Here is an 18413-nt window from a genome sequence, read left to right on the forward strand (position 1 = left end):
CCGCCCCCACATCACGTGGACTGGGTGGCCGAGTGGTAACGCACTTGCGCTCGGAAGCGAGAGGTTGCGAGTTCGACCCTGGGTCAGGGCGTTAGCAATTTTCTCCCCCCTTTCCTAACCTAGGTGGTGGGTTCAAGTGCTAGTCTTTCGGATGAGACGAAAAACCGAGGTCCCTTCGTGTACACTACATTGGGGTGTGCACGTTAAAGATCCCACGATTGACAAAAGGGTCTTTCCTGGCAAAATTGTATAGGCATAGATAAAACAATGTCCACCAAAATACCCGTGTGACTTGGAATAATAGGCCGTGAAAAGTAGGATATGCGCCGAAATGGCTGCGATCTGCTGGTCGATGTGAATGCATGATGTATTGTGTAAAAAATTCCATCTCACACGGCATAAATAGATTCCTGCGCCTTGAGTCCGAGTCTGGAGATACGCGCGCGATAGAAGACTTCATATATATATAATCACGTGACCCATAAACCCATCGCCTGTAATTAGATCATACTATTACCGCTTCAGTTCTGAGACATCCTGCTTGCTGGCGCGCGCGCAGAGAAAAACATTCCCTCTTTATCTTCGCTTCTGATGCTCATCCTATTGTTGTTGGCACTCGGGTTTGTTTGTTTGTTTGCTTAACGCCCAGCCGACCACGAAGGGCCATATCAGGGCGGTGCTGCTTTTGACATATAACGTGCGCCACACACAAGACAGAAGTCGCAGCACAGGCTTCATGTCTCACCCAGTCACATTATTCTGACACCTGACCAACCAGTCCTAGCACTAACCCCATAATGCCAGACGCCAGGCGGAGCAGCCACTAGATTGCCAATTTTAAAGTCTTAGGTATGACCCGGCCGGGGTTCGAACCCACGACCTCCCGATCACGGGGCGGACGCCTTACCACGAGGATTGGAACTCGGGTAACAGGGAGCGAAGGGCAGTGCCCCACCTAGTGATCGAGTGCCACAACCCAGAGTTTTCCCTTAATATATACATAGGTTTTAAACTCCTGCTTCCGGATTATACAAAACACATTAAAACATGTATTAAACAATGGCGACTGGACGTGAGAGGGAACAATAAAGAGACCAAAAAGCAATGTACTCACGTTAAAATGACGAACACGGAACGAATAACAGCGACGTTTCGACCTAAGGGTCTTCTTCAGGCACAAAAACACAAAAATACACACACAAAAAAGAAGAAGAAAGACGATAGAACAAATGAAGAGAAGAATAACTGACAAAACAACTGCACTGCACAAACCAACAAATGACAAAGACACAACACTTCGAATTAACCTAAAATAAATCTCATAACAAAATAATTGTAATCATTTTTTTTTTACAGGAATGTATATGTTTCTGTGTTTGTTTTTGTTTTAATACAAAAAAAACCGTGATCAAATAATCAGAACTCTTTCAAAATACTCTGAATAAAATATATTAAATGCAATAACTTTTTTTTTTAATTCAAATAAATGTTTTAGTTTGACTGCATTTGAATAGAAACTGAATTCTGATGAAAGCAGTTACTGTAAAGTCATTTGAAGTCACATGATAAAAATCACATGGTTTAGTTGAGCAGACCAAAAAGTGCAGAGCTAAAATATGTGTATGAATCTGTGTGAAAATCCAGTCCGTTTGTCCACAGGGATGCTAGGAAGCAGTCAAATGGGGTCGCTCAATCTGCTCAAATCCAGTCAAATGGGGTCGCACGGGCCGACAAATGGGGACGTCCCCGTTTGTCGGAAGCGTCCCCATTTGACTGCTCTCCAGTGACAATCGTCCCCATTTGTCGGTAAAACCACCTACACACACAGAGCCACTCACATACGCACACACTTCATTGCACGGAAATATAAAGGTTCGGGGGGGGGGGGGGGGGGGGGGGGGGGGGCAGAGAGTGACAGAGAGAGAGTGACAGAGAGAGAGAGGGGGGGGAGACAGACGGACATAAAGAATGTGTGTGTGTGTGTGTGTGTGTGTGTGTGTGTGTGTGAGAGAGAGAGAGAGAGAGAGAGAGAGAGAGAGAGAGAGAGAGAGAGAGAGAGAGAGAGAGAGAGAGAGAGAGAGAGAGAGAGAGAGAGAGAGCTCTTTATCACAATAACCCGCAAGTGTCACTATCTGCACGCTTTCTTCTCGCTCTGAATGTTTGTGGACGTCAGCCTTTGCAATCATAAGTTCGATCTCGTGAAAAAAGCAACACACACACACGCGCGAACACACACTCAAACAACTTTCTTTTTTTCTTTATTTGGTGTTTAACGTCGTTTTCAACCACGAAGGGTTATATCGCGACGGGGGAAGGGGGAAGATGGGATAGAGCCACTTGTTAATTGTTTCTTGTTCACAAAAGCACTAATCAAAAATTTGCTCCAGGGGCTTGCAACGAAGCTTGCAACGTAGTACAATATATTACCTTACTGGGAGAATGCAAGTTTCCAGTACAAAGGACTTAACATTTCTTACATACTGCTTGACTAAAATCTTTACAAAAATTGACTATATTCTATACAAGAAACATTTAACAAGAGTAAAAGGAGAAACAGAATCCGTCAGTCGCCTCTTACGACATCATTTTTACATTTAGTCAAGTTATGACTAAATGTTTTAACATCGAAGGGGGAATCGAGACGAGGGTCGTGGTGTATGTGTGTGTGTGTACGTGTGTGTGTGTGTAGAGCGATTCAGACTAAACTACTGGACCGATCTTTATGAAATTTGACATGAGAGTACCTGGGTATGAAATCCCCGAACGTTTTTTTCGTTTTTTTGATAAATGTCTTTGATGACGTCATATCCGGCTTTTCGTGAAAGTTGATGCGGTACTGTCACGCCCTCATTTTTCAACCACATTGATTGAAATTTTGGTCAAGCAATCTTCGACGAAGCCCGGACTTCGGTATTGCATTTCAGCTTGGTGGCTTAAAAATTAATTAATGACTTTGGTCATTATAAATCTGAACATTGTTAAAAAAAAATTTTTATAAAACGATCCAAATTTACGTTCATCTTATTCTCCATCATTTTCTGATTCCAAAAACATATAAATATGTTATATTTGGATTAAAAACAAGCTCTGAAAATTAAATATATAAAAATTATTATCAAAATTAAATTTTCGAAATCAATTTAAAAACACTATCTTATTCCTTGTCGGTTCCTGATTCCAAAAACATATAGATATGACCAGTGGAAAGCTAGCAGCAACGGAGTCGCGCTACCCAGGTGTCTGCATGTTTAGGTGTTCTCCGTAATTCACACGATTGGTCGCCTAAAGCACTTTAGGTAACCATCCATGGTTACCTGAAATGTGGATGGTTTTCTTAGAGTGTGGATGGTTGCTTCACGCCAAATGTGGAAGGCTTCCTATCTGTGGATAGTTGCCTGAGGTGGATGGCTACAGCTGTGTGGATTGTTACCTGGATGTGTGGAATTTTTACCTGGAACGGCCTTACTGCGTATAAACCTACCGACCTGAACCAACTAACCTACCAACCGGGAAAATGATATTTGAATCCTTCAAATTTTATTGGCTCATCTGATTAATCAGGAGACTTAGGTCTGGTATAGAGATATTAACTGGCCGAAGTCGACCTCGCGAAGTCTACTTCACGAAGTTTTGGCACTGACTTTTCAGTAAAAAAAAACCCAAGATGAAAACCCTTTGCTAAGTCTTTGATTTCGGGCTCAGTTACGCAAGGCCTTCAGGGGCCAGTGCCATGCCTATCAGAGGGTAAACGTTGATTGTTCACAATTTCATATAAATCAGTCTCTTTGTTTCTCTTCCTCTCTTTATTTTCTTCTTTTTTTTCTCTCTAAATGTTTGTTGCACTTGTAGTTATCTCTTACTCGTTCAGCCCTATATATATAGTTCTGTTTCTCCACGCCAGTGGCTGCATTTATTTATTCATCTTTTGTTTATTAATTTGTTAATCTAATTATTCATCTGTTCCTCGATTTGATTGATTGGTTCATTTAATTATTACAGTTTGTTGTTGTTGCTGTTTATCCACTCTAATTAATATATCGTTCTTTAGTCAAATGTGAGTTTTTGTTTGTTTGTTTGCTTTACGCCCAGCCGACCAAGGGCCATATCAGGGCGGTGCTGCTTTGACATATAACGTGCGCCACACACAAGACAGAAGTCGCAGCACAGGCTTCATGTCCCACCCAGTCACATTATTCTGACACCGGACCAACCAGTCCTAGCACTAACCCCATAATGCCAGACGCCAGGCGGAGCAGCCACTAGATTGCCAATTTTAGTCAAATGTGAGTGAGTGACTTAAGAAAGCTAAAAATAAAGTGAAGAAAAACGTCAAACTTCATTTGAAAACAAGTTTTATTCATGAGAATAAAAAAAAGAAAAAAAAAAAGAACTTGTTTTGTTATCTGAAACGTTTGTGACAAATGCAAATACAATTGATAAAATTCATCAATGGTTCTTTGCACAAGCATGTCCCAGTATTCTTCTTCTTGTGTCTCTGATTGACTAGCCCCCGAATACTATCTTTGGTCTTGGATAACATTTACTGCGAACTCTCATTTTCACATACACTGAATGACAAGTCTAGAATCACGGTAGTGGCAATATAATTTCAAGTGAAAAGCCCTCGATCAGAGACTACAGAAGGAGAATGTTAGGGAACAGCTCTGCTTTGACAATTTGTTTGTTTATTTGTTGCTTAACGTCCAGCCGACTACGCAGAGCCATATCAGGACGAGGAAGGGGGGGATGAAGGGGGCCACTTGTCAAGCGATTCCTGTTTACAAATGCACTAACCCATTACTTGTGTCCCAGCAGGCTTTAGTAAAACTAAATTAATACCTACTGGAAGATTACCAGTTTCCAGTATGTTAAAATAGGCTTAACCTATCTACTGCTGGACTTACATCAGAACACTAACAGATTAAACTATACATGAATCGCGAGACAAGCGGCAAGAGAAGAGATTTTTGGAAAAAATACAGGTGAATGAGCAAGAAGGCAGAAAAAAGAAAAGAATTCATGAAGAAAAAGAGAGCATGACAGGAAAGAGGAACCAAAAATCTACCTAACAGCAAACTAGAAAGCTCCTGCGGTTCCAAAAACAGGAGGGGCCTTTAATTTCATAACCGCAGTGGGGCCACTGCGGGACTGCTTTGACAAGACATGCCATTTTCTTTAATTGATGCCTACAACAGTTCAACTGTGGATATCACTGAGGTCAGGAAAAACAAACACCAAAAAAACAAAAACAAAATCATCCACATTTTGGCGCTGAAAATGTAAAATACTGCAGGCAACTGCCACTACAGATGGCATCGTGAAATAATGAAATTTGATGCGAAGAAAAAATACCAATATTTAGGATCTGAAAAAGTACACATAAACTACAACAAGCAACTTGCAGTTGGTACTTGTAATGCAATTATCAACCTGCCCCTAAATCATCACCATCTAACACATTAGACATAAAAAGCCTAACATAAAATGAAATTAAGGAGCATATTATCAACGTTATCTTGTGCACATTCCAAACAACTAACACTTGTTATTTGGGGACGATGAATCAAAGTTTCAACACTCAAGAGTCTGACACAGTCTCGCAGTCTGATACAGTAAGTCAACCCTATCATTGTGTGGGATAGCAAATATACATGAAGAATCAATACCGATGCATCTCTGTACCTTAGCTTTTGTTTGGCACTTCATCCAAACACATTTACACAAACTGTACAAAAACTATTCCATGACGTGTAACAAAGTGCAAGCATCAATCTGTTAACAGAAATTGTAAAAAAATAAAATAAAATAAAAACTAAACAAACCCTAAATCTAAAAACCCACTGATCTGTTGCAAACAGAGAACTTTGACGAAAGTCAACACATCAAGGACAAGTGGGGCCGGTGCAGATGACGTCTATGTGTCATCAAACGAGCATTTTGAGCAGCTGATCTTCCTAAAGCCAGTTGTGACTGTATCAGAAGAAACGAACATTCCTACTTATCCCCGTGCCATCTTTCAGCACACATGCACTCACTTAATGTTACTACAAGATAAAGAAACTCAGCTCATTCCAGCAGGTCTTAGAACAAGACGAATGAACCAACACCTAGTTCTTCATCACCAGAGCATTTGTAATTTTGAACGTTTAAAAACATAATTATCTCTATGATGCATACACACTGTACAAATAAGGCAGTCATAATATATGAACATGACTCCTATTTCTCGCCAAAGACTATAGCTGGTCTTGGTGGGAAAACATCATAATGTCCCCTTTCTCACAACTGAGAACATCCTTCCCCTCCCTTTAAGACTAGGAGAATACAAAAAAAGTGGTGGTTGGATGGGAAAGCAATGAGGCGTTTTGCATGCCTTCTCTGCTGTACAAGACCACTAAAATCTCAAATGACTTCTATACAAAACAAAAGAAAAAGAAAACAATCTTGACAAAAACAAATATACACCAGAACAGAAAATATAATGTACAGCAAAGTACATTTGTACCTTTGATTAAACGCCCACCACCTACTTTGGGTCAAACACAGTGCATAGGGTATATGGTTCCTTGCAAATAACCCCCCCCCCCCCCCCCCAATTTGGGATCCTGGGAGTCTAGCGAAAATTTACTTTTCTTACTTATAAATTCCTGTACATTCCTCTTTCATCTGAGTGAATAGTGACAATAAGATGCTGCGAAAGAAGTTTTGTACAGTGGAGTTAAAACTCAGGATTGGAATATCTGGATAACAATGCCAAGAAAATATGAAGAGTTGGAAGATTAAAAAGTAAATAACAGAGGTTCTTAAATGCCAGTGCCCATCCCTTACTTTGGAGCAAACATTGAGCATCAAGGGGGTGGGTGTTACAAGGTACTTTACAGTACATGCGCAATATTATAGAATGACAAACGTACCGACATAGCCACATGTAATTGAAAATGCAATGACTATAGCACAAGTTGAAACAGTGATGTCAAAAATACAGAAATATTCCTCAAACAAAATTTCAAACAGCCAATGCACACAAACAAACAAAAACAGAAACTATAACATTAACCAATAGCAGTAAGCAGTCTATCTGTTTTTGATTTCAACAGGAAGGCAAGGTTAATATTGTTGATATCAGAGATTTGAGTGTGAAACACTTGACCTCTTAAAAAGTGATTTTTGAAATCGATTCCATCAAACCTGATGTGGTAAGAGTCTTGAACCTTTTATTACCATACTGAACACAACCTTCTCATCACGAACGTTTTCTAATCTCCGTTCGCACCTTGGTTGCAATTTGATCACCTGTGTATTTATCCAAAAGATCACAGAAGTTGGGACCTGCTGTTTTAACAGACTCGATAATGACAGCTTTAGTCACTTTGAGTTCTTTTTTTCTTGCCTTTTCAATCACTGTTGCACAGCAACGCCTGAGCCTAACTGCATCATTTTTGGTGAACAAACATTCTCGTCCAAACCACTGTGCACGCGAGGAACTGCTTAGCTTTGATTTACTCTTTGAGCAATATTTGTCCTTTGGTAGAACACTTTCATGAATCTCACAATCTGCATTCTCTGGCATCAAAGCCAGAGACACAGGAGTAACCTCCTCAGTACGACTGGAAATGTCATCGTCACTTTCATGTGAAACAGACTCTTCTGACAAGGAGTCATGAAACATGGAAATAATCTGCCGAAATTTTGCTGTGATGCGGGTGCCAGTGTTCACATCATAATGGCGGTCAGCTGTTGAAACTGTGTGGTCCATATGACGCGTCATTTCCTCTTGAACAGATCGCTCAACCCTGACTTGCCGTGACCGGCTCACCAGAGTTTTTCGAATCAGGCTACAACTAATGGTTCCCACATCTGTTCCAGTCTTCTGCCCAAATTCTTGCCATGCCATTTTTAGGAACTTTTGGATGTCTCTGACTGAACTTCTTTCCCCCGAAAAACAACAAAAAACCTGATCTGTTTGCGGTTGGAACAAGCATCTGCAGTTGTCAATATATTCCTGCAAGAGGGAATATTCAGAGTTTGAAAAAAATATGCCAGATGCACCAGACACTTTAAAGGTTTTACCCTCCGCGATAAGCACCACAAACCCATCTGACCTTTTTTCGGCTGCTTCAAACTCAGCAACTGACATGTCGGCATAGATGCCTGTTCTCTTCCCATTCTGCAAAGCAATCTGAAGGAGGAAGTGTTGTTCTATCTTACCGGCCAGTTCTTTCTTATCAAGGTCATCTGTTGCGGATTTAAATTTTGACATGTAATCAGAGGCCATGTCACTGTCGATGCAATTGCAGATGTCACTCCATCTGATTATGTCCTTACGGTCTCTGATCTTTCTGCGCTGCATTTCTTCCTGAGAAATTCTGCTGACCGTGTGAATACAGCCAGTGAGAGTAGCCTTGAGTGCACTAACTGTGGTAAGATCTACAATGCACGGACGGGATGTCTGCAAGAATTGCAGGAAATGGCTATAGGCATGCAAGTAATTACGCACAGTACTCCACGTACGACCAACACTCAGTTGTTCAATGACTGATGGGGAACCATTCCCAAGTGAAACCAGTTCCCCCAAACGGCTAGGGTCAAAGTCACCTGATCCAAAGGCATACACGAGGGTGGTTTTAACCATGTTAGCAACTCTTTGGTTTTGTTCAAACCGTTCTTTCCTTTTGTGAGGTTGAAGGAACTCTGGAACATAGCTTCCTCCTTCTATTGAGCTCAACCACTTGAAGGAGTCTGCTAAAGAATCACAGTTAATGTTTGTAGCGGACAAACGCCTGGGTATTCCTGAAGTGACAGGCTGCTGCAACCTTGCATCTTTGGCTGTTTTTTTTTGCACAAGCTTTGTCAAACCCATGTATTTTAGATGCTAGGTGTTTGTCCAATCTATCCCCAGACCACTGGCAGCCATTTTCGGGGCAGGTCCACATCCTAAGTCGTCGTTCAGGACGCTTTCTTGTTTTTTTCAAAAGGGATCGAACCTCATGTTTAGGAAAATCTTTGTGCACTTGAGAGAAGTGTCGTTTTAGGTTTGTCACTCTCCCAGTACATCCTTCCAGGGGACAAAGGAACTGTTTTCGTTCTCGCTTCGCTCCTCGTCTTTTCTCTTCCTCTTTCGGCAGGAGGATGAGTACTGCCTCATTGAAATGGGAGGAGCTTCAGCAACCATGAAGGTATCTGTAAAACACAAACAGAACACAAACAGAACACAATAAGAATTTCATCTTTAACATATTTTTAATAAGATCGACCCTTTCAGATCAATAGTTGCTTAGAAAAAAATATTTTCGAGACTACAACTACAAGGCCCTTGAACATTACAAGGCAAAATCCCCACTTTTTGACTCACATGATTAATTGGTGAGTCTTAGCCATGAGCACTGGTCATTACTAAGACTAACCAATCACTCAGGTGAGTCAAAACCACTTAGGTAAGTCAAAAACTGCATGGCTGCATTTCTGCATGGCTGCATTTCTGCACAGCAGCTGGGTGGGTTTCTCCCATAAAGATTGCAAACTGATATTGATGTGTGAGTAGTTAAATCTCTCTTAGGACCTCAAAAAATTTACTAAAATAAATGATCGAAAACAAAAATTAAAACACTCAGAAGTTCACAAAGAATGGGGGTAAGTTTTAGACACTGTGAACAGAAAGCTGGGAAAGCCAGCCAGCTTCTTAAAGGCCCTGCTGCCAAGATCTCACCTGAAATCTGTTGCAAAAAGGGAGGGAGACTAACTCAGAATAGCAACACGCATGGAGTGCAAAATAAATAATACCACAGCAGAAAAAGCTCGTAATAATGAAGATATTAACCGGACCAAACCATACGAATGCGAACCTACTGTAAATGTACAGGTATCTTCCGCTGCAATGGATAAACAAAAGGGGCAACTAGCTGTTTCTAAAGTGACACTCTGGTGGCCATTTCCACCAGGCTGAGTGGATCAAAACACAGAAGTGGTATCTTTTTCTTGCTGTCCCTCATCACTGCTAATAGAAAGACTCCAAGTGTAAGTGTTACACACTGACTGCATCAACATTTCCTGGGAGCAGGATGTTTTCTTTTTCTTTAGTGTCGAGTGACAAAGGGCGGTCAAAGGTTGTGGGAAGAACTCTGTCTGGCGCCAAATTTACGCAGGCAGATTGAATGAAACTGGTACATATCAAACCAAATCTTTCATTTGCATATCTTTGATACAGTCTTGTTACTAGGGGCGGCATGTTCAGTGCTAGAAAGGGTTGTGTGACTGGAAAAGGCATTCTTCAGACCTGATTCCCCTTCATTTGGTGATAATAAACTAGTCCAAAGGCCCGAGGGCCTGCAAGGGTGTAGAAAATATAATGACCCAACAAAGTTTACTTTCATTTAGAATGCAGACATTAGACAGAAACATGGTGATGTGTAGCCAGCGAGATATGAACTGCTACAGAGGAAAAACTAAAAGAACAACAGAAACTCCGTCAAATGGCAAAATGGTCTTGATATCTATCTCAGCGAAAGGCTGAGTTGGTCAAAATAATGAAGCACATGTGGGTGCCACACATGGTATTCTATTTCTATTTTGGGAAACTTTAATCACTTGTCACAAAACTATCTCCGCCCCTTTTTTCAAAATCCTCTTCCACTTGAAGTCTTTGTACAGCCATACTGACTCAACAATCTCTTTAAAAAATAATTTGGGTGAAAGCGGTGTTAGTCAGTCGTGAGATGCATCTGCATGCAAACTGCGAAACACAACAAAGCCTTATGTCAAAAAAATATTTGACAAAAAGTCACAGGCTCCTTATGTACTCCGGCCAGGCCTTTAAAAGAGGGGGAGGGTTCAGGTCCACCGTATCAATTTCTCGTAGCACGTCTATTCCAGTACTCGCACTGTTGCAACAGGAAGTGCATACAAGTAACAAACATTGTTTTGTGGACATTATCCAAAGTTGAATTCATAAAAAAAATTCTCTCACACAATGAAATGGATATGTGAAGCTCTCCCCCCCTCCCTCCCTCTCCCCTTACCTGTACTTGTAGCTGCCTCTGTCGTTCCAGCACCTCCTTCTCTGCCTCCATGCATTCTCTCTCCCTCTGCAGGGCCACTGTTTGTTGTTGTAGCTGGTCTTGCTGGTTCTGCATCTCTCCCTGCCAAAAAGTGTAGTGTTTACTTTGAAAATGTCCTCACAATTAAAGAACACAGATTAAATAGGTGCTGTACTCGCATGCTTCGCAGAGACAAGCGTGACCTGTCGCGGTCTTTGAGCTAGCCAATCTTTTCTACTTATACTTAAAAACTAACAGTGTGTGATTATTCATTGAACTGGACCTTGCAATGACCCAAAAATTTGAGATGGGTCAACCAAACTGGACACATGTCAGATCTTCAAACCCTAGAAGTCTGCAAAGTTTCAAAACTCTAGCTTTAAAAACATCTCCAAAAAAAAAAAAAAAGTTAATGCATTTGGTGAATTGATCATGACTCCATGTGACCCCAAAGGCCAGAAACTGCTCATTATTAAGACTCAACAATTACTCAGGCCAGTCAAAAAGGCACTTTTGTATACTTAATCCATCATCTTCATAAACAATTATATAAGATAAATAAACACTGATTTGATCACCTCCCCCAACTTACCTGTATTTGTAGCTGCCTCTGGTTTTACAGAACTTCCTTCTCTCTCTCCATACGTTCTCTCCCTCTGCAGAACCACTGTTTGTTGTTGTAGCTGGTCTTGCTGGTTCTGCATCTCTCCCTGCCGCTTTCTCTCTTCTTCCAGCATCCCAGCTAACTCTGTCTCTTTCTCCTGTTCAGTGGAGATGACAAAAGTGTTAATGGATATGTATCTGAATGCCTCATGTCATACTGTCCATCAGCTGAAAATGTGTACTTTGTAGATTTCTCCTACATCAAAATACCTTGCAAACACCCAGTTTGGAGTAAACACTCACCCCCTACTTTGGGTCAAACACCATGCAGTGGGTGTAGTACCTAGGAATCGACCACCCCCAACATTTGAATCAATGGTGGGGTTACATCAGGAGATCATCACAACCTAGCTAAAGTTTCAAAGTTGTAGCTTCAAAAACATCTGAAATAACCTCAATGTTTTTGCTTTTTTGTCCACAAACAAACAGCTGACCTGCAGCCAATGGGGACAGAAACTGTTCATTATTAAGACTCAACAATTACCCAGGTGAGACAAAAACTGTTCTTCAAGATGTTATGATCCGTGACATCCACAGACCTTAAAACCAACAGAGTGTCGTTTCAAGGAACACGCTAATTTATTGTTATTGGATGATTCACATTACTAAGACAACTTTTAAAACTTACTTGTTGCAAAATCTGGATCATTTTCACAACTTCCTTCCTCATCACTCATCACTTTTCACGGCCTATCAAGTTATTCCAAGTCACACGGGTATTTGGTGGATAATTTTATCAGCTATGCCTATACATTTTTGCCAGGAAAGACCCTTTTGTCAATCGTGGGATCTTTAACGTGCACACCCCAATGTAGTGTACACGAAGGGACCTCGGTCTTTCGTCTCATCCGAAAGACTAGCACTTGAACCCACCATCTGGGCTAGGAAAGGGGGGAGAAAATTGCTTACCCCTGACCCAGGGTCGAACTCGCAACCTCTCACTTCCGAGGCAAGTGCACTTAAAGCAGTCCCTCTCATGATCGGACACCCTTGGACCATAGCAAAACTGTCCATACATTGCAGGTGGCGTTTAAGGGGGGCAGCAAATATAGAAGGAAAACACTCCGTGCCAAGCAAATGTGTCCGTACATGTCAGGTGGGCGCTCACGCCGGGGGCTGTACATTACAGGGACTGCTGTACCACTCGGCCACCCATACCTACTACAAGTATACTGTGTATGCATGTAAAAACTATTGACGGTCAACCAGCTAGACATCTTTAACTATAATAACAATGCATAAAAAGTATGCATCAGTGACCTGAGACTGATTAAACATTGCAACAATGCACAAAACCATGTATACAATTAGAAACACATGTAAGTACATTTACGTGTTATTTCTGGAATCCCTTTGCACTGCCACTGGGTGAGACTCCTTCCCCCTAGGCTCAGCACAACAAAAATGAAATGAGTTTAAAGGTAAAACTGCAAATTACCGATAGCATTTAAAACTAAGTTGATACTTGGAGAATACAAACCGATCTTGTCTTTCAAGTCCTGGCCAAACCGTCACACTCACAGCTAGCAAAGAGTAACATGTATTGAATCTACATATGACACACACACACACACACACATACAAACAGGGATGCTAATTTTTGGTTAACAATCTAGACCAATCCGATTACCGAAGCGGCCCTTGTGGTAAAATAAAAAAGTAACCGGCAGAGATCTAGAATTAGAAATCATTTCACGACATTTGCACTTAGTTTTACCCTCGAACCGGAATGGAAGTCTCAAGAAATTGCGACTGATTTAAAAATCCAATTTGAACGCAACCTGAGTCTTAACATACAATATAGACTACTGGTGTGAGAACTACATAACATGTACACGGTTATTTACCTTGTTCAGTCTCCTGACATCTACCAGATTTTTCAATCAGCCAACATCTTCAGATATGTCTTCCTCCATGAAAGATGGCTGTAACAATGGCGTCCAGGTCACGTGCAACATCAAAAATCTGGATTAAACCAGTTTTTCTCCGTCATGATAATTATATTCACACCCCCCCCCTTATCTCTCTCCATACGTTCTAAAAAAAAAAAAATAATTATTTAAAAATTTTTTTTTTAATCTATTCTATGTATACAGTATTGTGAGTGTTTAATACCACTCTAAACAACGGCTTCACCTCAGCAGTCCGTGTCTAAAAATTACAACAAAAGCGCCAGCCACTCACCTTCCACAGCTTTGTCTTCCCGCTTTGGTGCACATGTAGACTCTATTACGGTGTAAAAACTTGAATGCAGGCACTCAAAATGCAGGTAGATCAGTCACACAACTGGAGATCCGAATAGCGTTGCCAAACAACACCAATGAGTCGGTAAAAACATCCGAGGAACTTCAGTGAAACAGTCAATGTTACCCGTACCGCAACCGGGAGGGGAGGGGGTTTGGGGGCTTTATCAACGAGTCTTCTATCGAGGGTGGGTGGTGAGGGTGGAGGTGGGTGTGGGGATGGGGAAGGGGTCTTAAAAGGGAGGGGTTCTTCAAAGGGGGGTTCTCAAACTGACCGACTTCCACAAAATTGAAATGTTCCATTACAATGGTTGCCTAAGAAATAAAAAAAGTCGTTTAATTTCAGCAAAAAAAATTTTTTTTTAAATCTAAGGTCAGATTTGTGTTTACCACCTTGCGTTACACCAAAATGTAAGATAAAAAAATATCAGATTTTTCCCGCCATTTGTTCAAAATTGATCAAAATTGATGAAAACACACTTTTTGTAAAATCTAAGCACACTATGATTGGTTGGTTTTTTGGGGTTTAATGTCTCTTCAGCAGCAGACTATGAAGAGGATCACTTAGTCCAGTTTTTCTGTTCATGACGAGTACAGTAAATATTCCAGTAACACTCTCTATTTTACTCCAAAGTCATTCTAAAAATCACCGGTATCAACAACGTGACATTTGTTTCCATTGCAACGGTTGCCTAACATACATAACACTTTTTATTGTTACAAAATTGACCACCCATCTCAAAATTCAATTCTTAACATCGAATAAGAAGTGGAATTTAAATATAATAAAAGCGGCATGGGTGTACAAATTTGTTGACTTAGCATGTTTTTGCACGAACATGGGTTCGTTGTAGTAAATTTGCTTGGATGCGGTTGCCTATAAAAAGGTTCACAGCCAATTGAGAGAAAAAAAGACACCCATCCCCCCAACAGTCAACCCAGACAGCTTCAGCATGCTTATCTCTTATTGTCAAAAGGAGATGGTAATTGTAAAATGCAAAATAAAAGAGCTGTTTCAGTAATTGTTAGGCAACCTTCCAGGCTCATTACCACGGATTTTTTAGAGAAAATGTAAATCACCAAAAACACTATTTTAATGCCTTTTTTGTCAAAATGGTTTTTTGACACGTTAAAATAAGGCCTGGAGAGTGTACTGTCAAAGCAGATTTTACCAATATTGTGCCGAAGAGTAATTACAACATTTTTTCAAAGGAATTTCAATCTTTTCTTTTCAACGTCGAGGCTTGTTCACGACTGTATGTCACGAGAGAAAGTTTTTCTTTTTTGTTTGTTTGTTTGTTTGCTTAACGCCCAGCCGACCACGAAGGGCCATATCAGGGCGGTGCTGCTTTGACATATAACGTGCGCCACACACAAGACAGAAGTCGCAGCACAGGCTTCATGTCTCACCCAGTCACATTATTCTGACACCGGACCAACCAGTCCTAGCACTAACCCCATAATGCCAGACGGCAGGCGGAGCAGCCACTAGATTACCAATTTTAAAGTCTTAGATATGACCCGGCCGGGGTTCAAACCCACGACCTCCCGATCACGGGGCGGACGCCTTATTACTAGGCCAACCGTGCCGGTAGGTTTTTCTTTGCCACCAAAATCCGTGGTAATGGAAAAAAGTTGACAATATTTGCGACTTCTAGAAAACATTTTGTGACCCATTTTCCCTCCTTTTCTTCGTGTTAAAATTTTTAATTGATTGCTTCAAGTTTAAATCTTAGGCAACCATTTTTTGGATAATGATTGTGACGTACAGTATTTTTCAAATGAGATGAATTTGAGTTTTTGTCGACCATATGAGCTGTAGATTATGGGACAAGTCTTGAAAAATGTGTCAATGTATTGTCTGAGGCGGGTGGTAATGCCACTTTTTTTAGGTAACAAATTCCAAAAACCGTGTATGTGTCTGTGTGTGTTCGTTTGTGCGTGTCTTTATGACTGTGTGTGTGTATGTATGTGTGTTCGTTTGTGCGTGTCTTTATGACTGTGTATGTGTGTGTGTGTTTCAGGAATGGGAATTGACCGGATTTCCGCGAAAATCCTTTTCAAAACCGCGGAGGAAAAAAATGTGACAGCGGAAAAATAAAATGGAGAGCACAAAAAAATTGACACCGGTGTTTTCTTTCTCGCCGCCGCGTTCACAACAGAGATCGCCCGCGTCGGTTGCTGGCTCAGTGCCTTTTCTGTTCGCCTAATTAATAGAAATAGTTATAAAAAAAGCTAGCTCAGCTATCAGGAGAGGTGCTCAAATAGTGTTCGATTTTTAAAATTTGCCCCCTGGACCCCCACCAGAGTTTTTCTCTTTCACCAATTCCTGTGCCTGGTGTGTGTGTGTGTGTGTGTGTGTGTGTGTGTGTGTGTGTGTGTGACTGCAACTGTGACGGCAAAACGTGTTTTTCTGTCATTACAGATGTATTCGCCGACATATCCTTCCATCCGCCATCGTCGAGTACGCCACTTGGATGCCAGGATTGGCCTAAACCTTCCCGTCTACCCGTACCAGGCCATAGCAAGATACATAGGCCGGCTGCAACTCCCAAATCTTTCTTTCTTTATTTGGTGTTTAACGTCGTTTTCAACCACAAAGGGTTATATCGCGACGGGGAAAGGGGGAAGACGGGATAGAGCCACTTGTCAATTGTTTCTTGTTCACAAAAGCACTAATCAAACATTTGCTCCAGGGGCTTGCAACGTAGTACAATATATTACCTTACTGGGAGAATGCAAGTTTTTAGTACAAAGGACTTAACATTTCTGCTTGCCACTAGATTGCCAATTTTAAAGTCTTAGGTATGACCCGGCCGGGGTTCGAACCCACGACCTCCCGATCACGGGGCGGACGCATTACCACTAGGCCAACCGTGCCGGTAGGTCAAGACATAAAGACAGTGGAAAGTTACAACAACAAAAACCTGACCTTAGCTGAAAAGATGTGTATATTTACTCCAGACATGGAGGCTCTGGTGTCACGAATATTAATGTGCTGTCTTTGCTTTGTTTTTAGCGACCAGCATCAAAGAGGGGCATCCAGGACTGCCTGGGAGACGAGGACCACTATACCCATTAAAATCGAATAAATAAGCTAAGCTGCTTGCACATTCAATGTTGCATCTTTGTGTGATGAAATACAAGAGGCGAAGCCTTCAAGGCTCACGTAAGAAATAGACAAACAGTAACACAAACTCAATCACTCCGTCACACATACACACCCACACACACAGTAAGCTTAGGTGACGACTGTGCAAGAAAGAGAGACACTAGATCTAGATCTGTCTGTGTCTGCATGTAGCCTACTTACAGGGACACGACTGCCAAATAGTCTCGGCCCGCTCAAAATAACACTGACCGAGACCACACACACCACGCGAGAGAGAAAGACTACAGGGAGGCATGCCGTCATGATGCATTAATTGACGTCAAACACTTTTGACCGTGACGTAATCTTATGCGAGCTTTATCCATAGTCTTGGATAACCACTCACACATAGACTCGGAAATGTTAAAGTTTCTACCACAGACATACACACGCACAAACACACACACACACACGCACAAACGCACAGACAGACAAAGTTACGATCGCATAGGCTACACTTCGTGAGCCAAAAACTGTTTGTTTGTTTGTTTAACGCCCAGCCGACCACGAAGGGCCATATCAGTGCGGTAATAAAACTGTTGATCGTATCTTTAGTTTATGGTGTTGTATATATAATAGTCCTTATAATCTATGACTGCGTGTGAAAGTTGGTGTGTGTGTGGATATATTTACCAAAACCTACATTCACTTTCAACGTTGCATTCACGTCAAAATCAAACCAAACCACAACCAAATATTCACGTTGTGTCAACGTGTAATTAACGTAATTCTTGACCTAAAATTTACGTTCCATTCACGTGAACATTACGTAAAAATGCAACGCAATTTCAACCAAACCACAACCACAACCAAAAATTCACGTTGTGACAACGTAATAGTCACGTAATGTTTTTACAAACGATCCACCTCCACCAATAATTCACGTTGCATTCACGTTGGTGTCACGTAAAATGCAACGTTGTCTTTCAACGTTATTCCCACGTGATTTCGTCCATACAAATCTACGTAAAAAAACCTTGGAACGCAACGTAAACGCAACGTAGCCCAACGTGAATATCTTTCTTTATTTGGTGTTTAACGTCGTTTTCAACCATTCAAGGTTATATCGCGACGGAACGTGAATATAACGTGAATACAATGTAAAATTGTTTGCTGGGAGTCACCCTTGTGAGAGCCCCCGTGACAAGGGAAGGGCCTAAAAATGTCATTTGGCGTCGACCCAAACTAAAACCAAACGCATGTGCTTACGACTGAATATTAAGGTGTCAGCCATTCATCCCCTGGTCACACATGACAAACTCGGGATTCACCATACTTTGGAAAATAAGTGAAGAATTTTATGGGTGAGAAAAGGAAAGTAAA

The sequence above is a fragment of the Littorina saxatilis genome, linkage group LG9 (assembly GCF_037325665.1).
Source record: "Littorina saxatilis isolate snail1 linkage group LG9, US_GU_Lsax_2.0, whole genome shotgun sequence".
Lineage (NCBI taxonomy): Eukaryota > Metazoa > Mollusca > Gastropoda > Littorinimorpha > Littorinidae > Littorina > Littorina saxatilis.